This window comes from Typopeltis vanoorti, chromosome 6 (assembly GCF_054136105.1).
Source record: "Typopeltis vanoorti isolate ZY-2024b chromosome 6, IOZ_Tvanoo_1.0, whole genome shotgun sequence".
Lineage (NCBI taxonomy): Eukaryota > Metazoa > Arthropoda > Arachnida > Uropygi > Thelyphonidae > Typopeltis > Typopeltis vanoorti.
The window spans coordinates 53,354,209-53,371,471 of record NC_143554.1 but is presented as its reverse complement, the minus strand read 5'-3'; the positions used below and the strand labels follow the sequence as shown (position 1 = coordinate 53,371,471).

The following is a 17,263-nucleotide window of genomic DNA, read 5'->3' as shown; positions in this document are numbered from 1 at the left end:
TTCACCAAGCTTTTCTTCCACAATTCTTCTCAACCGTTTCTCAAGTATACTTGCATAGATCTTGCCAGGAACACTCAGTAGGGAAATACCTCTGTAATTCTCACATTCAGTTTTATTTCCCTTTTTATATATGGGTACTATGAGAGCTCTACTCCAATCATCGGGAATTCGTCCCTCTGTCCAGGCTTTCTGAACTATGCAGTGCAGCCACTGTAAGACTCTTATACCACCATACTTCAGCATTTCTGGTCGAATATCATCTACTCCTGCTGCCTTTCCACATTTCAAGCCTTTGATGGCTTTTTCTACTTCAAGTATGGATATGTATTCCTGACTGCATGCCTGGTCAGTGTTTTTTATCACTGTGCTGTCATCACTGCTTGTTTCATTTAGCAGTTTTTCAAAGTAATTACTCCATACTTCAAGGATATCTTTTTCTCCTGTTTTCATTTCACCTTTATCATCTCTAATTCCTTTTACAGCACTCTTTCCTCCATTCCTAAGAGTGCTGTAAAAGGAACAATATAAGTTAATAAATAATATATGAAACAATAAACCATGGAATGCAGTATCTACATATATGTAAGATTATAATAGATGCCTTTATAGCAGTACAAAAATAGGCAAAAAGGGATTATTATACAATATGCATGGATGAAAATTAAATTTATCAATGCAGTAGAAACAGAATTTAGAATACATATAAACAGAATTACTAGAAAGTACACAAATAGGTAAGGTGTCCTACAGCACTACATGATTATTCGAAAAATATAGTAGTAAATAAGATACACAAAATGCATGTTAAGTGATGCAGTATCTACATATAAACAAAATTATTGCAGAGGTTTCAGCAGTACATAAATAGATAACTATAGGTTAACATATGTATATACAAAACAAGTCAAGGAAAGCAGTGTCTACATCTAGTAAGATTACAACAAACATTATTATACTAATACTTAAAGAGTCAGAAAGGAATTATCATACACCATTGATGCATAAACTTTAAGTTTAGCATTATGGTATTTATATATTAACAAAATTACAGCAGGGTGATACAAATATACAAGATCAAGGCCTATGGTAATACATAATTGGTCAGATTTAGCATAATGAATAATATATATGTATAAAAGTTAAGTTAAGTTAAGCAAAAAAGTATTTACATATAAACAAATTTATGGTCAAATGTGCTTGTACAAATTAATTCTTTCTAAAAAATTAAAAACATCATGCAATTTGCCTGAGTCTGCTAGCATTCCTCTGAGTGTATATGGCTTGGTTAGATAAGTGAAAATTTCATTCCTCTCTCGTGTAAATTTTTGACAATCTACCAGAATATGATGAATAGTGAGATGTGTGTTGCATTTTTCACATATGGGAGGGTCATCAGCTCTCAGTAAATGAGAATGCATAAGGTGACCGTGACCTATGTGGAGCCTAGCAAGGACAACCTCTTCCCTTCTCTTTGTACGTTGACTAGAATGCCAGTGTTTAATTTCAGGTTTAATGTTATATAATTTGTTTGTTGATGTTTCTTGCCATGTTAACTCCCACTGAGCAATTAGCTTTGATCATATAAGTTATCTGTAGTCTGTATATGGAAATGTCAAATAGTATGTGGAGAAGGTATGGACTGATTTAGCAGCTGCATCTGCAGCCTCATTTCCTTTGATTCTGATGTGGCTAGGAATCCAGCAGAACTGAACATCGAAATTAAGGATTTTCATTTTGTGAAGCAGGTGTAGCACTTCATAAAGTACTGGATGAGGATTATACATAAGAGAAGAGATAGCCTGTAAAGAACTAAATGAGTCTGTATAAATTATACACTTTTGGTGTAGCAGTTTTCTTTTATATGCACAAGTGCAAGCTGAATGGCATGTAACTCTGCTGTATAATTACTGCAGTCAGGTGGGATCTAATTTGAGATAATAATGTCAGGAAACACAGCAGCACAGCCAACAGAAGTGTTAGTTCTTGAACCATCAGTATAGATGGGTAAGAAATCAGCGTGTGTGTTAAACAATTGCAGGTAGATGGATGATGGGGTATAAGATTTCTGTAGCTGACAAAGTGAGAGGTAGCAGGATGGTGGGCAAACCTGCCATGGAGGAATGTTGTTATGTTTAGTGTAGCTAATGTTGTCAACATTTATACTAACAGCTTGCATAGTTTCTTTAATATGCATACCAAAAGGATGTATAGCAGTTTGATGTGTGTGATATTCAGCTTCCCAATTCAGAGAGACAATACTATTCTATGTACGGTGATCTGGGAGAGATTTTATTTTTAGGGCGTAATTAAGAGACAACTGTTTTCGTCGAAGTGATAGATCCGGTTCATTTGCTTCTACATAGAGACTTTGAGTGGGTGAGGTGTGAAAGGCACCAGTAGCTAGCCATATACCCTGATGATGGATGGAATCCAACCATTGTAGGTTATTCTGTCTTGCCAAACCATAGACTTGGGACCCATAATCCAGCTTTGAACATATAAGTGCACGATAAAGGTGGAGCAATGAAGCTCGATCAGCACCCCACCCAGTAGAGGATAGAGTGCGAAGGAGGTTCAAAAGTTCTTTTGCACTTTTCTCTTAGTTGACGAACGTGTGCTAGAAATGTGAGTTTTCTGTCAAAAACGAGTCCCAAGAACTTGGTTTCTGTAGTTACTGGAATAACAGTAGGTCCCATTCTTAGTTCAGGATCTGGGCGATGAGTGCGTTTTCAACAGAAGTGTACACAGACACTTTTTTCTGTTGAAAACCTAAACCCATTATTAAGAGCCCACAGAGAGACATGATCAATTGCTTGCTGAAGTTGTCTTTCAATTACCCTCATGTTACGTGAGTGACAGTAAATTGTGAAGTCATCAACATATAGAGCATTGTTTACAGTGGGAGGAAGCTGTTCAATGACTGAGTTGATTTTAATAGAAAAAAGGGTTACACTTAAGATAGAGCCTTGGGGAACACCTTCTCCTTGAAGATATGGTTGAGATAGCATACTTCCCACTCTGACCTGGAAAGTTCTCCTGGACAGAAAGTTTTTAATAAATATAGGGAGGTGTCCTTTGAGACCTAGGTTATAGAGGTCTTTTAATATGCCATATCTCCAGGTTGTATCATAAGCTTTTTCCATGTAAAAAAAAAAAGAGACAAGATGTTCTCACTTCAGAAATGCATCTCTTATACAAGTTTCTAACTGAACTAAATGGTCTAAAGTTGATCGATGTCTATGGAAACCACATTGTGTATATTGGAAAGAAGACTGTTGCTTTCTAAATACCAGAGAAGTCTGGCATATGGAAGAAAGTATTGAGTTTATTATTTAGAAGGGAAAGGTTATTATTATCAAGAATTTTTTTTAATGCTTCGACCTTGTCTATTAGTGTTGGCACTACCCCATAGAGTATTGTGACCATTAAAGTCACCCATCAAAAGTATGGGTTCAGGCAGTTGCGAGATAAGGTTATTAAGATCAATTTCATTTAACTCAGCATTTGGTGGTAAATAAACTGAACATACTGTAATAAGGAATCCCACAGAGAAGCGAATCGTTACCATTTCCAGAGAAGTATTAAGTTGGACCTGATGGAAAGGAGTATGACTGCCCACTAGGATAGCTACTCCTCCATGAGCAGGACCATCTCCAGTTCTATCCTTACATACAACAGTGAAATTCCTAAAGGTATAGTCCTCATTGGGTCTTAAGTTTCTTGTAGACAGAAACAGAAAGGTTTGTGTTTCTGCAACAACATCTTGATATCATCAATATTCTGGCGGATCCCACGACAGTTCCATTGTAAAAATTTTCCTATTGTTTTGATTTTTATTGACTTGTCTGGTTTTTGAGAGGTTGAGGGCTTACCTTTGTCAGATTTATATTTATCCATTGTTTTAGGGAAGTATGGACAGCCAGTGTCCATCTCTTCCTCTGATAGAGTGTTCAAAACATCAAATGTGTTAGGGTCAGTTGGTATGCTTAGTTTGCTTTCAGTGGGTTCGAGGTATCCATTTTTTCTGTGCGAGTGTCTGGTGGTTTATCTTTGAGTGAAGTCTCCTCCATAATTTTTTTGACAGATGAGTTTTCATTGAATGGGACCATTTTTGAAGTTGTCTCTGGAGTAAGGCCATAGGTCTTGTGATTAATGCGCTCAACAGAGAAGCACTTACGATCGTAAAGTTCAGATATGGTGGAATAGACATACATGTTTGAGTTGCTGTTGGCACTTTTTTAATTGTTACTTTTTCAGCATAAGAGGATCGTAGAACAGGTGTAATGGTGGCTAGCTTTCTTTTTGCATCCTGATATGTTATGTTTTGTTCTGTTTTTATTTTTTGTATCTCTTTTTCATCTTTCCATTTCTGACATGCGCGAGAGTATGCTGGATGATCTCCCTGACAGTTGACACATTTAGCTTCTTTTTTTTTTTCATAGCAAGATTTATTTTCATGTTCTTTACTACCACATCGAGCACAGGTAATAGAACCACGACAGGCAGTTTGGGCATGTCCATATCTTTGACATTTAAAGCATCTCAGCAGGTTAGGGATGTACATTCTAACAGGACAGCTGAGATACCCTGCTTTTACAGATGTCGGAGGCCTAGGTGTATCAAAAGTAAGGATGATGTTCTTGGTTGAGACCAGGTGACCATCCCTGCGTATCAGGATGCGCCTCACACCTGTCACTCCTTGATCTTTAAGCTCTGAACATATCTCCTCATCGGGAACCTCAAGGAGATCCCATTCTGATACCACTAATCTACTGGAATTGAGTGTTTTGTGAGGTGTTACTGCAATTTGTATTCCACCCATTGTTATTGCTCTCAGTAGTTTCTCGGAATGTTGTTTGCACATTGTTTCCACGAGGATATCACCAGAATGCAATTTCTTGACAGTTTTGGGAGATCCTGCCAGTCCTTCTAAATCTTTTTGGATAAAGAAGAGTGACATTTTCCTAATTGGTTTTTCACCTGTTGCATGAATGATTAAAAAGGTTGGTACATTTTTGTTAGTAACCAATATCTTTTGTTTCTTACTTCTGTTTCCATATGCTGTGTCTATATTATCAGTACTTGGTTGGGACTTTGCTAGGGTCCCTGAAACATCTGAGGATGAAGAATTCATATTTAAGGAATTTTTAATTCAGCGCCAGAGCTCCCCACCCAACCACAGAGCCACACATGGATGCCCACTACCCAGCAAGCAAAGAATGCACTCAGGAATGGAATGACAGGGCTACCCTGGACACTATACCAGCACTGCAGCAGGTCTAGGATCCTGACCCCAGATCATGGGGTGAGAGACTTACTGCAACACCGTTGACCCTTGCAGGCAAGCCCACTAGCCGAATGATCATGGCTGGGCCATCCGGGACCAGCCGTCTTGCCGAAGCAGAGGCCAAAGTAGTGCAAGACTACCAGGATCCCCCTTTCCGGATGTCCACGGGTCGCACTGCACAGCAAACACGGCGGCAAGGCATTGGATCCCAGTCTGGAAAAAGGATAGTGAAAAAGACTCAGGAGAAGTAGAGCAAAGAATACGGAAGAAAAGCAAAGAAAAAGAGGAATTATAAAAAGGGCCAGTACCATCACTGGGAGGTCCCCTCCACCATGAACAGGTGCCCCACATGGAGGGGGTGGAAGGCTGTACTTTGCTAATTAACTTCATTTACTTAATTGAAGGGATTTTTTAAACTAGATATTTCTGTAATATAACATATGGATTATAGTTAAAAATCTCCATCCTCTCAAAACATACCTGAATAGTATTATCCATTAGAATACTGAATTGAAGAGAACAGGCCAATTTGGGACTTAGCCAACCAAAATATGCACTTGGATAATGTTGAAAGTTTTTTTAAATTGGTTATACTATAAATTAAAGGTGCAAAGAAATTATATTCTTGGTTTCATTCTTTATCCAAGTGTAAGCAAATAAAGTTTGCATGTCAAGTAACTTCATGACTCGACTACTTGTATATAGAGGCTGATGACTTCACATGAATTGCTTTAGTATCCCATAATGCAATGTACATATCCTTATAATGTTATAAGGATATGTACATTGTATAATGTTATGCATTATGGGAAGGGCCACTACCCAGACCAGTTTTGACCTTTATTGAGCTCTCATCAGTGGGAGCCAGACCCAGAAGCAACACAAAGGTTGAAGTAATGCAGAAGTCATATTTTCATATACAAATAGCCAAAAGGTGTCATACCTTATTACTAAAATATCCTGGATTAGAGATAAATGTTGAACTCAATAAAGGTCGAAACTGGTCTGGGTAGTAGTCCTTCTCATAATGCATAACATTCTACATGTCCATAAGGATATGTGCATTGCATTATGGGATACTAAGGCAAGTGATGTTAAGTCATCAGCCTCTATATACAAGTAGTCCATCATGAAGTTACTTAATGTGCAAACTTCATTTGCTTACACTTGGATAAAGAATGAAACCAATAATATAATTTCTTGGCATTTTTAATTTATATGCACTTGGATAATATAACAAAATGAAAATAATGCCTAGTATAGAGAATCATCTAGTTAAACAAGGTCCTTCTGCTGTTTTCAGCAGGAGAAACAGAGTCATCAGTGAAAAGTAAAACAGTGGAAGAGCAACAACAGTTCTCATCTTTATCTACTAATCTACTACTATGTCTTCAGATGGTGGAGACAGGATTAAAGACAGAAACACCTGGAAATTTATGGGGGAAAGACCTATATCCAGGAGTGAATGGAAAGAAGCTGAAGAAGAAAGAATTAAGGGAAATTTTATATATAGTACATTAGCACTGTGGGTAGACTAGGGTTTTTACTCCCCCCTCATTTTAATTAATTTTTATATTTCTTCCTTTCTTTCCTTCTTTCTCCAGTGAAAGTAATATAAGGATGTGGCTATTGATTTTTTGTTAGGAATCGAAGTAGAGCAGTTTCAGTATGCAATCAAATGGCAACAACATCATCAAAATACCATATCTGGAATGATGGTTGAAATTGTATGAAGGAAATAAAGGTCTTCAAGAAACTAATTGATGAGTTTTTTTGCTAAAGAATGGAAATAACCAGTAGGATGTTTTTAGAGCCATAATAGGAATTTTGTTAAGCAGTAGGGAAGAGTCAATCCAGTCATGGATTTTTAAGTACACCAGAGAAATGAGGAAATCTAAAAGGAGTTTTCAAATTTTTTGGTAGTATTCTCATCTGACCTAACAATACTGAAATAAAGAATTGAGTTTCTTGATTTGTCTTGAGGCTTGTGATCTGCATCCAAATAAGTGGTCTACTGCACAAAATAAGTTATTTTCCTGTTATAATCAGCAGTATCCATAACTACTACACCTCTTTCCATGTTGACTTTAGAATAATTAGAGAGCTGTTCCATCTCAAAGATTTTATAGTTTAAACTTGACTGAAAACAAGTTAGGAAGGGAAAGTTTTAGCCTTGAGTAGCACCAGCAACTTCAAGATGGAATTTATTAGCATCATCATCACTAGGGAAAGGAAGACAAGTTATACCCAATGTTATAAAAGAGATCTAGGAAAGAAACATTCTTAAGAATGATGGCAAAATCATGTCTTTCAAAAAAGAATGGATGTTTCTTTAAGAGTAAGAGTGCAGCCAGGTGTGTTGAATACCCATTTGTTAATAGCAAGGTTGATGACTGTAGGGGGTTTTGGATGAACAGGAGGGACTGTCTAAAGATATATAGAACTACATTCAGTAGGTCAGCACTGAGAATGGAGGTAAGAGTCTCTTGTAGCTCACAGATATTATGAATGTTGAAGGAGAGATCATAATGTTTGGTAACTTGAAGATAATAGAGTATGAAGAAATAACCAGCATTGATGTAAATTTGATGAGCATCCAGAGATTTGATGGTCTCTTTCAGTCTAGAGAAAGCAGGAATTATTTTAGAAAGGAAATCCTTGCCCAATACGTACCCTGCTGAAAAGAAAGTTTGCCAAGCCTACCAATCTTTTTAGTCAATTTTTGCTCACAAAGGATAAGTATACAAGTTTTAGAGGCATTTGTGACATTAGCAAAGAAATATCTTTTTTTACCAACAGAAACTCATGTTTATTAATAAATTATAACAGCAGATATTTCAATCTGAAATTTGATCATCTTTGGTAAACTGGCAGTTCAAAACAGAGAATAAAAACAATGGATATGCTAGAGTAGAACCGTATATTAGATATAAGGTTGACACATACAATTAACAAGGATCACACTTTAGCAAAGTCATCCCAGTTTAAGTTAAGGTGATGTAATAGTGCTTCAGCACTCTTTGAATAAGCACTCGAATTAAAAATGGAAATAATGTAAAAGATTGGTCTAGTCCAGATGATTCTACGGTCACTGCTGTGCTGCACTAAATCAGACTCTTCAGGTTTTTTGTAGATGATATATAACTGACGACACAGAATCTTCTAGTCTTTTACATCATGGTCATTTTAAATTTGAGCATGTATTTAAATAGAGTACTGAATCTCTATTACATCACTCTAACTTAAACTGGAATAAATGCATTTATTAAATGCAGACATTGACTTTTTTTTTTTTTTTTTTTTTTTTTTTTTTTTTTTTTTAGTTATCAACCTCATATCTGTTGTGCTATTCTGCTCTACCATGTGACTTATATAACTTTAAATCGATTGTTGTTATTCTACCTTTTTTTGTTGGTTCACTAAAGATGATCTGCAAATTGCAGATTGAAATATATGCTTTTATAATTTATTAATAAACCTTGTCTATGTATTCAAAAATAACTAACTATTAATAGCAGCACCTGCATATATTGCTAGTCTATTGAATGAATACAGGAAAGGGAATATCCATCAAACTAATAATGTATGATCGGATGATTCACTTGGGTGTAGCATGAATCATGTGTGCTAAGCAAGTAAACTAACCAGATATGCTAATATTTTGTTCAGGATTACCAGAAGCAGGTTTCTTTTTGTATTTGCCTTTAGGAATAAATAGATGTTTACTAACTGCTACTTCTATGCTTTCAGAAGACTGGAACGAAAATGATTCTTCCTCTATAGTTAAAAACTCGTGCAAAACAAAGTAGAAGTTTTACTAACCTATTTCAAAATAACTGATACAGGAAATTTATTCTAAGAATTTTTGATGATCTCACATCCTATCCTTCTTTTACATGAAGAAAGAGAAAAAAGAAAAGAAAGAACTTTAGTTTTCAGAGTTTATTTCCATGCTATCCAAGAAAAGCTAAGTTAACTCTTTAATATTCCCTTTCACTTTGGAAATAATTTGGGATAAAAAAAAAGTATGTCAATATGAGATTGTTGAAGCAAAATTGCATTTTGAGACCTGCTAATATCTGCCAGAGACTATTTGATACATATACATATGAAAGGTCATGCTTTTATTTTTTATGTATTTTATGAGATCTACGAAACGCTTATTTGTAAACCTATTGTGCATCCTTACTGTGTGTCTATTTTTTATTGATTTGATGCGTTTTTTGTATTTTTTTTTTTTTTTTTTTTTTGCATAATGGAGAGATGATGATGGATACCACATTGTCCATCATTGTTACTTTTATTTTATAAAAGTAACAATGTGGTGTCATGTGGCTGATCGTGTAGGTTAGATAAGAATGGAAAATGCAGTCCTCACTTTAACATTTGCATTTGCTACCAGTACATCAAATCACTGCAAAATTCAATGAAATGATGATTAGAAACACACATACAAAATTTCTGTTCCAAAGAGTTTGCATCTGCCTCCTTCCTCAAAGCAATCATTCATTATTTTAAAAAGAGGAAAAAAAACCCTCCAATTGTAGAAAACACGTAGTCACACAGTTCATAAATGCTAGTATGCGCAATACAATTGGTATAGTTAAGAGAAGAGAACTACAGATTTTAATGATGGCCCTTTGTTTATTGTTATTTCTGTAGATAAGCCAGACTGGCTATGAGGGATATTACATTGCTTGGAACTCTACTTAACTGCATGCCTGGCTGTTTGGTATCTGATCATTAGTTTATTATTGTGTTGTCATCTGATATTACTTTAGCACCTATAATATGGGTATGTTTGTCTGTCTGTGTTCACTGGACATCTACAGATGCCGTATGGTCACTCCGATGCTCGATGATGTTCCACACTAGGCCTCGCCATGTAGTCCTGTTGTTTGCCCTTATGGCAGCCTCAACTCTCTGAAGATCAGTCACTCCACACACGCCATCCATCCATCTCATTGATGGTCTGCCCCTGCCTCTTTTTCCAGGAACTTTACCTTCTATTACTGTTCTGAGAAGTACTCCTTCCATTCTTTCTATGTGTCCAAAATATTTTAATTTTCTTCTGTCAATATCCTTAAGGAGTCTTAAAGTTCTACTAATCTTTTCTAACACCCATTCATTTGTATGCCTTTCAGTGTATATCCTCAACAGCCTTCTGTAATACCACATCTCAAAAGCAGATATCCGTTTCTTATCTGACTTCTTTAGGTTCCAAGTCTCGCATCCATAAATTGCTGTTGGAAAAACAACTGCATCCAAAATCCTCAACTTTGTTCCCATGGAGATAGATCCATCCTTCCAGATTTTAGACAGGTCTCTGACTGTTGTTTTAGCCATTCCTAACCTTTTTCTGACATCTTCTGAACAGCAAGTCTTCATATTAATAATGGAACCCAGGTACTCAAACTTGCTGACTTCCTCAATTCTTTCTCCATTAAGATACATTTGTTTCTCAAGCGCTTCTCTGTTTGTTTTTCCTTTGAGAACCATGATCTTTGTCTTGCTAGAATTGAGTTGAAATCCTCTGTTATTACTGATCTTGTTAACTTTGTCAAGAATTAGTCCTAGTTCTTCCATGTCATTACAAAGGAGTACTATATCATCAGCGTACCTCAGATTACTGATCAATCTACCTCCTATCGTAATTCCTGTCCTGAGCTCATCCAATGCTTCACGCATGATGTCCTCTGCATATATACTAAACAAGTGAGGAGAAAGTAAACATCCTTGCCTAACTCCTTTTCCAACTTGAAGCCAGTCAGTCAATCCAACACCTGTTCTTACTGTGGCTTCTTGCTCCTTATACAAGTTGGCTATCAACCTGATAGTGTGTTGAGGAAAACCCATTCTTTTCATTACTTCCCACAGTTTCACATGCTCAACACAGTCAAAAGCTTTAGAGTAGTCTAAGAAACACATTACCAGAGGGAGTCTGAATTCTTTATATTTTTCTATGATCTGTCTAAGGCAAAGGATCTGATCTCTGGTGCCCCTACCTTTCCTAAAACCTGCTTGTTCCTCGGGCATCTCTGCCTCAACTTTGGCCTCAATCCTATTTAGCATGATCTTTAATAAAATTTTGCTTGCATGAGATATCAAACTAATAGTTCTATAATTCTTGCATGCCTTCATATCACCTTTCTTGTGTAGTGGTATGAAAACTGACTTCTTCTAGGCCATGATCCTGTCTCTCATATCCTTGTAATCAATCTATGAAACACTCTTATCCCTCCATCTCCTGTGGCCTTAATTAACTCTGCTGGGATTTCATCTGCATCTGGGGCCTTATTGCTGTTGAGCTGCTTAACTGCTCTTTCACCTTCATGCCTAAGTGGAGAAGGTTCCAAATCAAAATTTTCTTGGTGGGAGGACTCCATGTTTTCTTTATCCACTCTGCTGTACAGTTCCTCACAGTATTCTTTCCATCTGTTTTTGATTTCCAACTCTTCTGTTAGTAATGATCCATTCCTGTCTTTGATGACATTTAGGCTTGAACTTGTGCTTTAAGTCACGAACTAAATAAAACATCCTTTTATAATTATGCCTTCTCATCTGGAACTCTATTTCTTCACATTTATTAGTATAGAACTTTTCCTTATCCTGCTTGATGGCTCTTCTGATTTCTTTATGTAATTTCTTGTATTCTTCAGTCCCTGTGTCTCTTTGTTTTTCCAACCGCCTTCTTTTGATTAGTTCCCATGTTGAATCTGATATCCATGGGTCTCTTGGTTTTCTTATTGGGCCGAGATATGTCTTCGCTGTATCCTGTATTATCATCTTGACTGCTTCCCAAAGCATTTCTGGTGAGATTTCCTCATTGGTCTCCAAAAAATCATCCAGCCGAGTTGATGTTTCTTCTGTGAATCCACTAGGAATTACTCTAACATCCAATCTAGTGGAATGTGCCTGACTTGGAAGTCTTCGGAGTCTTAGTCTTACTTTGTCTCTTAACAGCTGATGGTCTGTACCACAATCTGCTCCAGGACAAGTATGCACATCAGAGATGCTTGTCTTCTGCCGCTGGAGAGCCAGGATGTAATCAATCTGGTGCCTTGACCTATCAATGTTGGATGTCCAAGTATAGGTCCATCGTGGATGTTTCTGGAAGCAGGTATTGGTAATAACTAATCTGTTAGCACGGGCAAATTCCAATAGTCTTTCACCATGGGTGTTACGTTCACCCAGACCAAACATGCCACACTCCGGCCTGACTTTCATACTCTTTCCCACTTTTGCATTTAAGTCTCCTAAGATGTACAGTATGTCTCTCCTTAGTAGGCAGTCCAAAACAGTTTGCAAGGTTTCATAGAATTCTTCACTCTCTTCTTCAGGCCTATCCGTGTGGGGTGCATAAATTACCACAACTGATACATTGGTAGGCTGAGCCTTAAGTCTAATGGAGAGTATCCTATCATTAATGGGGTTATAACCAAGAAGGTTCTTGCCTGAGTTGTCTTCAGTATCACAGCTACCCCATGATGTTTAGAGTCACCACCTGAGTAAATAACTAGCTTACCATCCTGTCTTTTGAAGTGACCTTCTCCATTCCATCTGGTCTCTGTAATTCCCAAGATGTTAATTTTATACCTATCCATCTCTTTACAGACAATCTCAAGAGTTCCCATTTGTAAACCCCGGACATTCCATGTACCTATGTAAAATTCCTTTCTAAGATTAATCTTATACATTCTGTGTTGCTCATTCATGGTATCACTGACTTTTGATGGAGACTGTAATATACTTCTCGAACAGGACCCTCTGCCTAAGCCCTGAATGTGGCTCTGATTATTCTGCCGATGCAGCATGAGATGCGTTATGGGTATGTAACAGTCAAAATTTCTACTTTTTTTATTTATTTATTTTTTAAACGTTTATCCCAAAAAGAAAACCAGGACGACCTCTTAAGAGATTCAATAATGACTTCTAAGGTCATAACAGGCCAATCTAGGCCTAAATCCTTGCCAAGATTGATGATTTTATTGCACAATGAAACCTGTGGAGTATTCATGACTAAACAAACACACGTAATCACAGTAATAAGTTTTAATAAGCAAATATTTCATCCTAAGTATCATAGGACATCGTCAGTACAGTTAATTCAAACAATACTAGGAATAACATACAGTTAGGGTGCAGGGCAAGGGGGGGGGTGACTCTTTCCTCTCAAACTGTAGTTTCCACTATCTACTAAAAAAAGCAGCTGAATTCAGGTCAAGGAGTGGTGGTTGACACTTGACAAAAACTTAACCATTGAAACCGAATGAGCTCTAACCAACCTAAAGATATATGCCAGCTCAACCATCGCCCAGTCAAACAAGGGTCGCGCCCACTATTAGGGAACCAATATAGTGAAGGCGAAAATATGCTATTTGAACAAAACATCACCTAACAGATAGGAAAAACACAACAAGCATAGGAACATGGAATGTAAGAACTCTTCACCAGGAAGGAGCATTTGGAAATACTACTGCATGAATTAGACAACTACCGATGGGAAGTGATTGGACTCTGTGAAACCAGATGGACTGGAAAAGGAGAATTCCACCATGGACAGTACAAAATCTTAATTTCAGGCAGGGAGAACAACAAACACCAAGAAGGAGAAGCACTTATATTAAAACCAAAGGCTCAAAACCCTCTATTGTCTTACAATCCTATCTCACCTAGGATAATTAAAGCAAGATTTAAAACATCAATTGGATCACTAACTATTATTCAAGTATACTCACCAACTTCGACATCATCAGAAGAAGACATTGAGGAGTTCTATATAGATTTGCAAAAAGCAGTACAGCAGACATCAAGTCAAGATCTCCTAATTGTAATGGGGGACTTAAATACAAAAGTAGGCAAAGACTGGGATACCTGGCCAAGAGTAATTGGAAAGTTCAGGTATGGAGAAAGATGAACGTGACAAAAGACTGCTAAACTTCTGCTCAAATAATAGACTAACAATAACCAACACTCTCTTTAAACATCCAAAACTCCTAAGAAAATGGACATGGATATCACCAGACAGACAAACCAAGAATATGATAGACTATATTATTGTAAACCAAAGATGGAAATCAAGTATCCTAAACTGCAAATCCTTCTCTGCAGATTGTGGATCAGACCATAAGCTAGTATTAGCAAACCTAAGAATAAAGTTAAAATCTGGAAGCACTTTTAGAGTCAAAAGGAGACTGAATGTAAAAAAAACTACAAGACAACAATATTCTAAGAAAATATCAACTAGAACTAGATAAAAACCTGAAGGAACTACCAAAACAGAATATAAACATCAAAGAACATTGGTTCAAATTAAAGGAAATAAATTTGGCAGAAAAAACAATAGGTTACACAGAAAGAGGAAGTAAAAAGGATTGGATCTCGAATGAAGTAAAAAGGTTAAGAAATCAAAGGAAAAGCATAAAACTAAAACAGAACTATAACAGAAATGAATATAATAGATTAACCAGAGAAATTAGAAAACTAGTTAAAAGAGACAAGAATAACTGGTTAAAAGAAAAATGCAAAATGGCAAAAAAGCTATCAAAAGAAAATAACCTTCATGGATTATATAAACAAATAGACCAAATTAGTAAGACACAGACAATAAAAATTATAATGATCAAAAACAAAGAGGGACAACTAATTGAAAGTAAAACAAAAAGAATGGCCAGATGGGAAGAATACTTCAAAGATTTATATAATAAAAACAGCTCCCAGGATATTACAATTCCAGCCACTGAAATGGAAGTGGAAACAAATATCTTTACCAAAGAAATAATAGCACACAGCATAGAAAAACTCAAAACTAGGAAAGCACCTGGCATTGATCAAATAATGTAGAATTCTTAAAAGCAGGAAAGGAACAACTTTTGGAACCATTAAAAACATTATTTGAAAGGATCTACAAAAACGAAGCAGTGCCTACTGATATCACCAAATCAGTCATAACTCCTATATACAAAAAAGGAGATAAAACAGAACAATAATTACAGAGGCATTAGCCTCCTCAGTATTCCAAGTAAGGTTTTTACAAAAGTACTCCAAAAACAAATTAAGCCATATATAGAACAGGCACTAGGAGAAGAACAAGCCAGTTTCAGACCAGGGCAAAGCACAATTGATCAACTATTCACCTTAAGACAGCTAATAGAAAAGACACTAGAGTACAACCAACTACATGAATTTCATAGCCTTTCATCAGGCATTTGATTCAATCCGTAGAAGAGAACTATGGAAGAATTTGGAATTCCCAACAAAAACCATAAGAATAATAAAGAATCTCTATGAGAAATCTGAAAGTGCAGTAAGAATGGAGCACACCTTAACCAACTGGTTCCACACAGAGAGCGGAGTAAGACAGGGATGCAATCCTGTTCAATCTTACACTGGAAGAAGCAACCAATAAGGCCTTAAACAATGAAGACTCCGGAATCAAAATATATGGGAAAAATGTGACAAATTTAAAATTTGCAGACAACATTGCATTACTTGCAAGCACAGAAGAAAATCTACAGCAAATTTCTGATAAAATAAAGGAGGAGTGTATAAAATCTGGATTAAACATAAATATAGACAAAACAAAAATTATGCAAATAGGAAAAAGAAGCACCAATCTGAAAATTGAAATTGATAGTAAGAATCTAAAGCAGGTAGAAAACTTCACCTACCTTGAAGGAGTTATTGAGTACAATGGTGAAATTATAAAAGATATAAACAGACGAATCAGTCAAGCATCCCAAACTTTTGGACGACTTAATAAAATATGGAAATCAAGAGACTTCAAACAAGTAACAAAAGTAAGAATCTATGAAACAATGGTCCTCCCAGTACTCCTCTATAGAAGTGAATGCTGGAATCTCAAAAAAGTTTGAAGAGAAAAAATTATTAGTTACTGAAATGGGTTGGCTAAGAAGATTACTTGGAGTATCTCTGCTGGATCGACTAAGAAACGAAGACATAAGCAAACGACTAAAACAAGAAATAACAATAATAGCCAAAATCCAAGAAAGAAGACTGCGATGGTTTGGCCATGTGACCAGAATGGGAACAGAAAGACTACCATCTAAAGCCCTGAATACAATGATGGAAGGTAAAAGATCCAAAGGAAGGCCCAGAATTAGATGGATAGACAAAATAAAAGACCTGAAAACCAAATCACAACAAGCGACACCAAACTGGACAGAATTGTTTGGACTCTCCCGGGACAGACAGAAGTGGAAAGAGGTCATTCGGCCTCATCATCATCATCCACAGAGATGATGGAAGAGAGAGGAGGAGAAGAAGAAGAAGGGTGCATGATTATGTTCTTGCTATCCCTAAAATATGGAAAATTGTCATATAAAATTGTATAAAATAATTTTATATATGTTATCTTATTTCAATGTAATCTATTTTTTTTTTCTCTAGATATATTTTAATTTAATTCGATAACATGCAACTGCACGCATATGGATTACATTGTAATCATGCGCCCTAACTGTATGTTATTCCCAGTATTGTTTAAATTAACTGTACTGACTATGTCCTATGATACTTAGGATAAAATATTTATTTATTAAAACTTATTACTGTGGTTATGTGTGTTTGTTTAGTGATGATGATGATGTTTATCCTATACATGAGAGGTTGTTCAACTTATAGTAGATTAGTATACCAGTGATGGTCAGAAGTGGAGAAAGAAGAAACTTGTTAGCATTAGATTTAAGGATTTGTAGATTGTATTCTTGGGAAATATGTAAGAGGAGAGACCATTCTAAAAGACATTAGTAGAAGGAATAAATGGAGCAGAAGAAAAAAATATGTTTGATGAGTTTGGAGTTGCACTGTGAAAGAGTATTGAATAGCTGCTGCTGCTGTTGTTAAAACATGTTTTAATAGATTTAGAGGAGTGTTAGAAAATTATCAGTGCCAATTCTGATGAATAGTGACATGACAATATTTGTAGAAAATGCAAAGCAGCACAGATTGCATAAT

General features: G+C 36.2%; 1 protein-coding gene across 2 annotated transcripts in view; it reads right to left on the bottom strand.

The window, feature by feature from the left end:
* Window positions 1–17,263, bottom strand: part of LOC150105457 (mitogen-activated protein kinase kinase kinase 20-like) — a 346,847-nt gene that overhangs the window by 85,472 nt on the left and 244,112 nt on the right. The gene's annotated exons all lie outside the window — the stretch shown is intronic.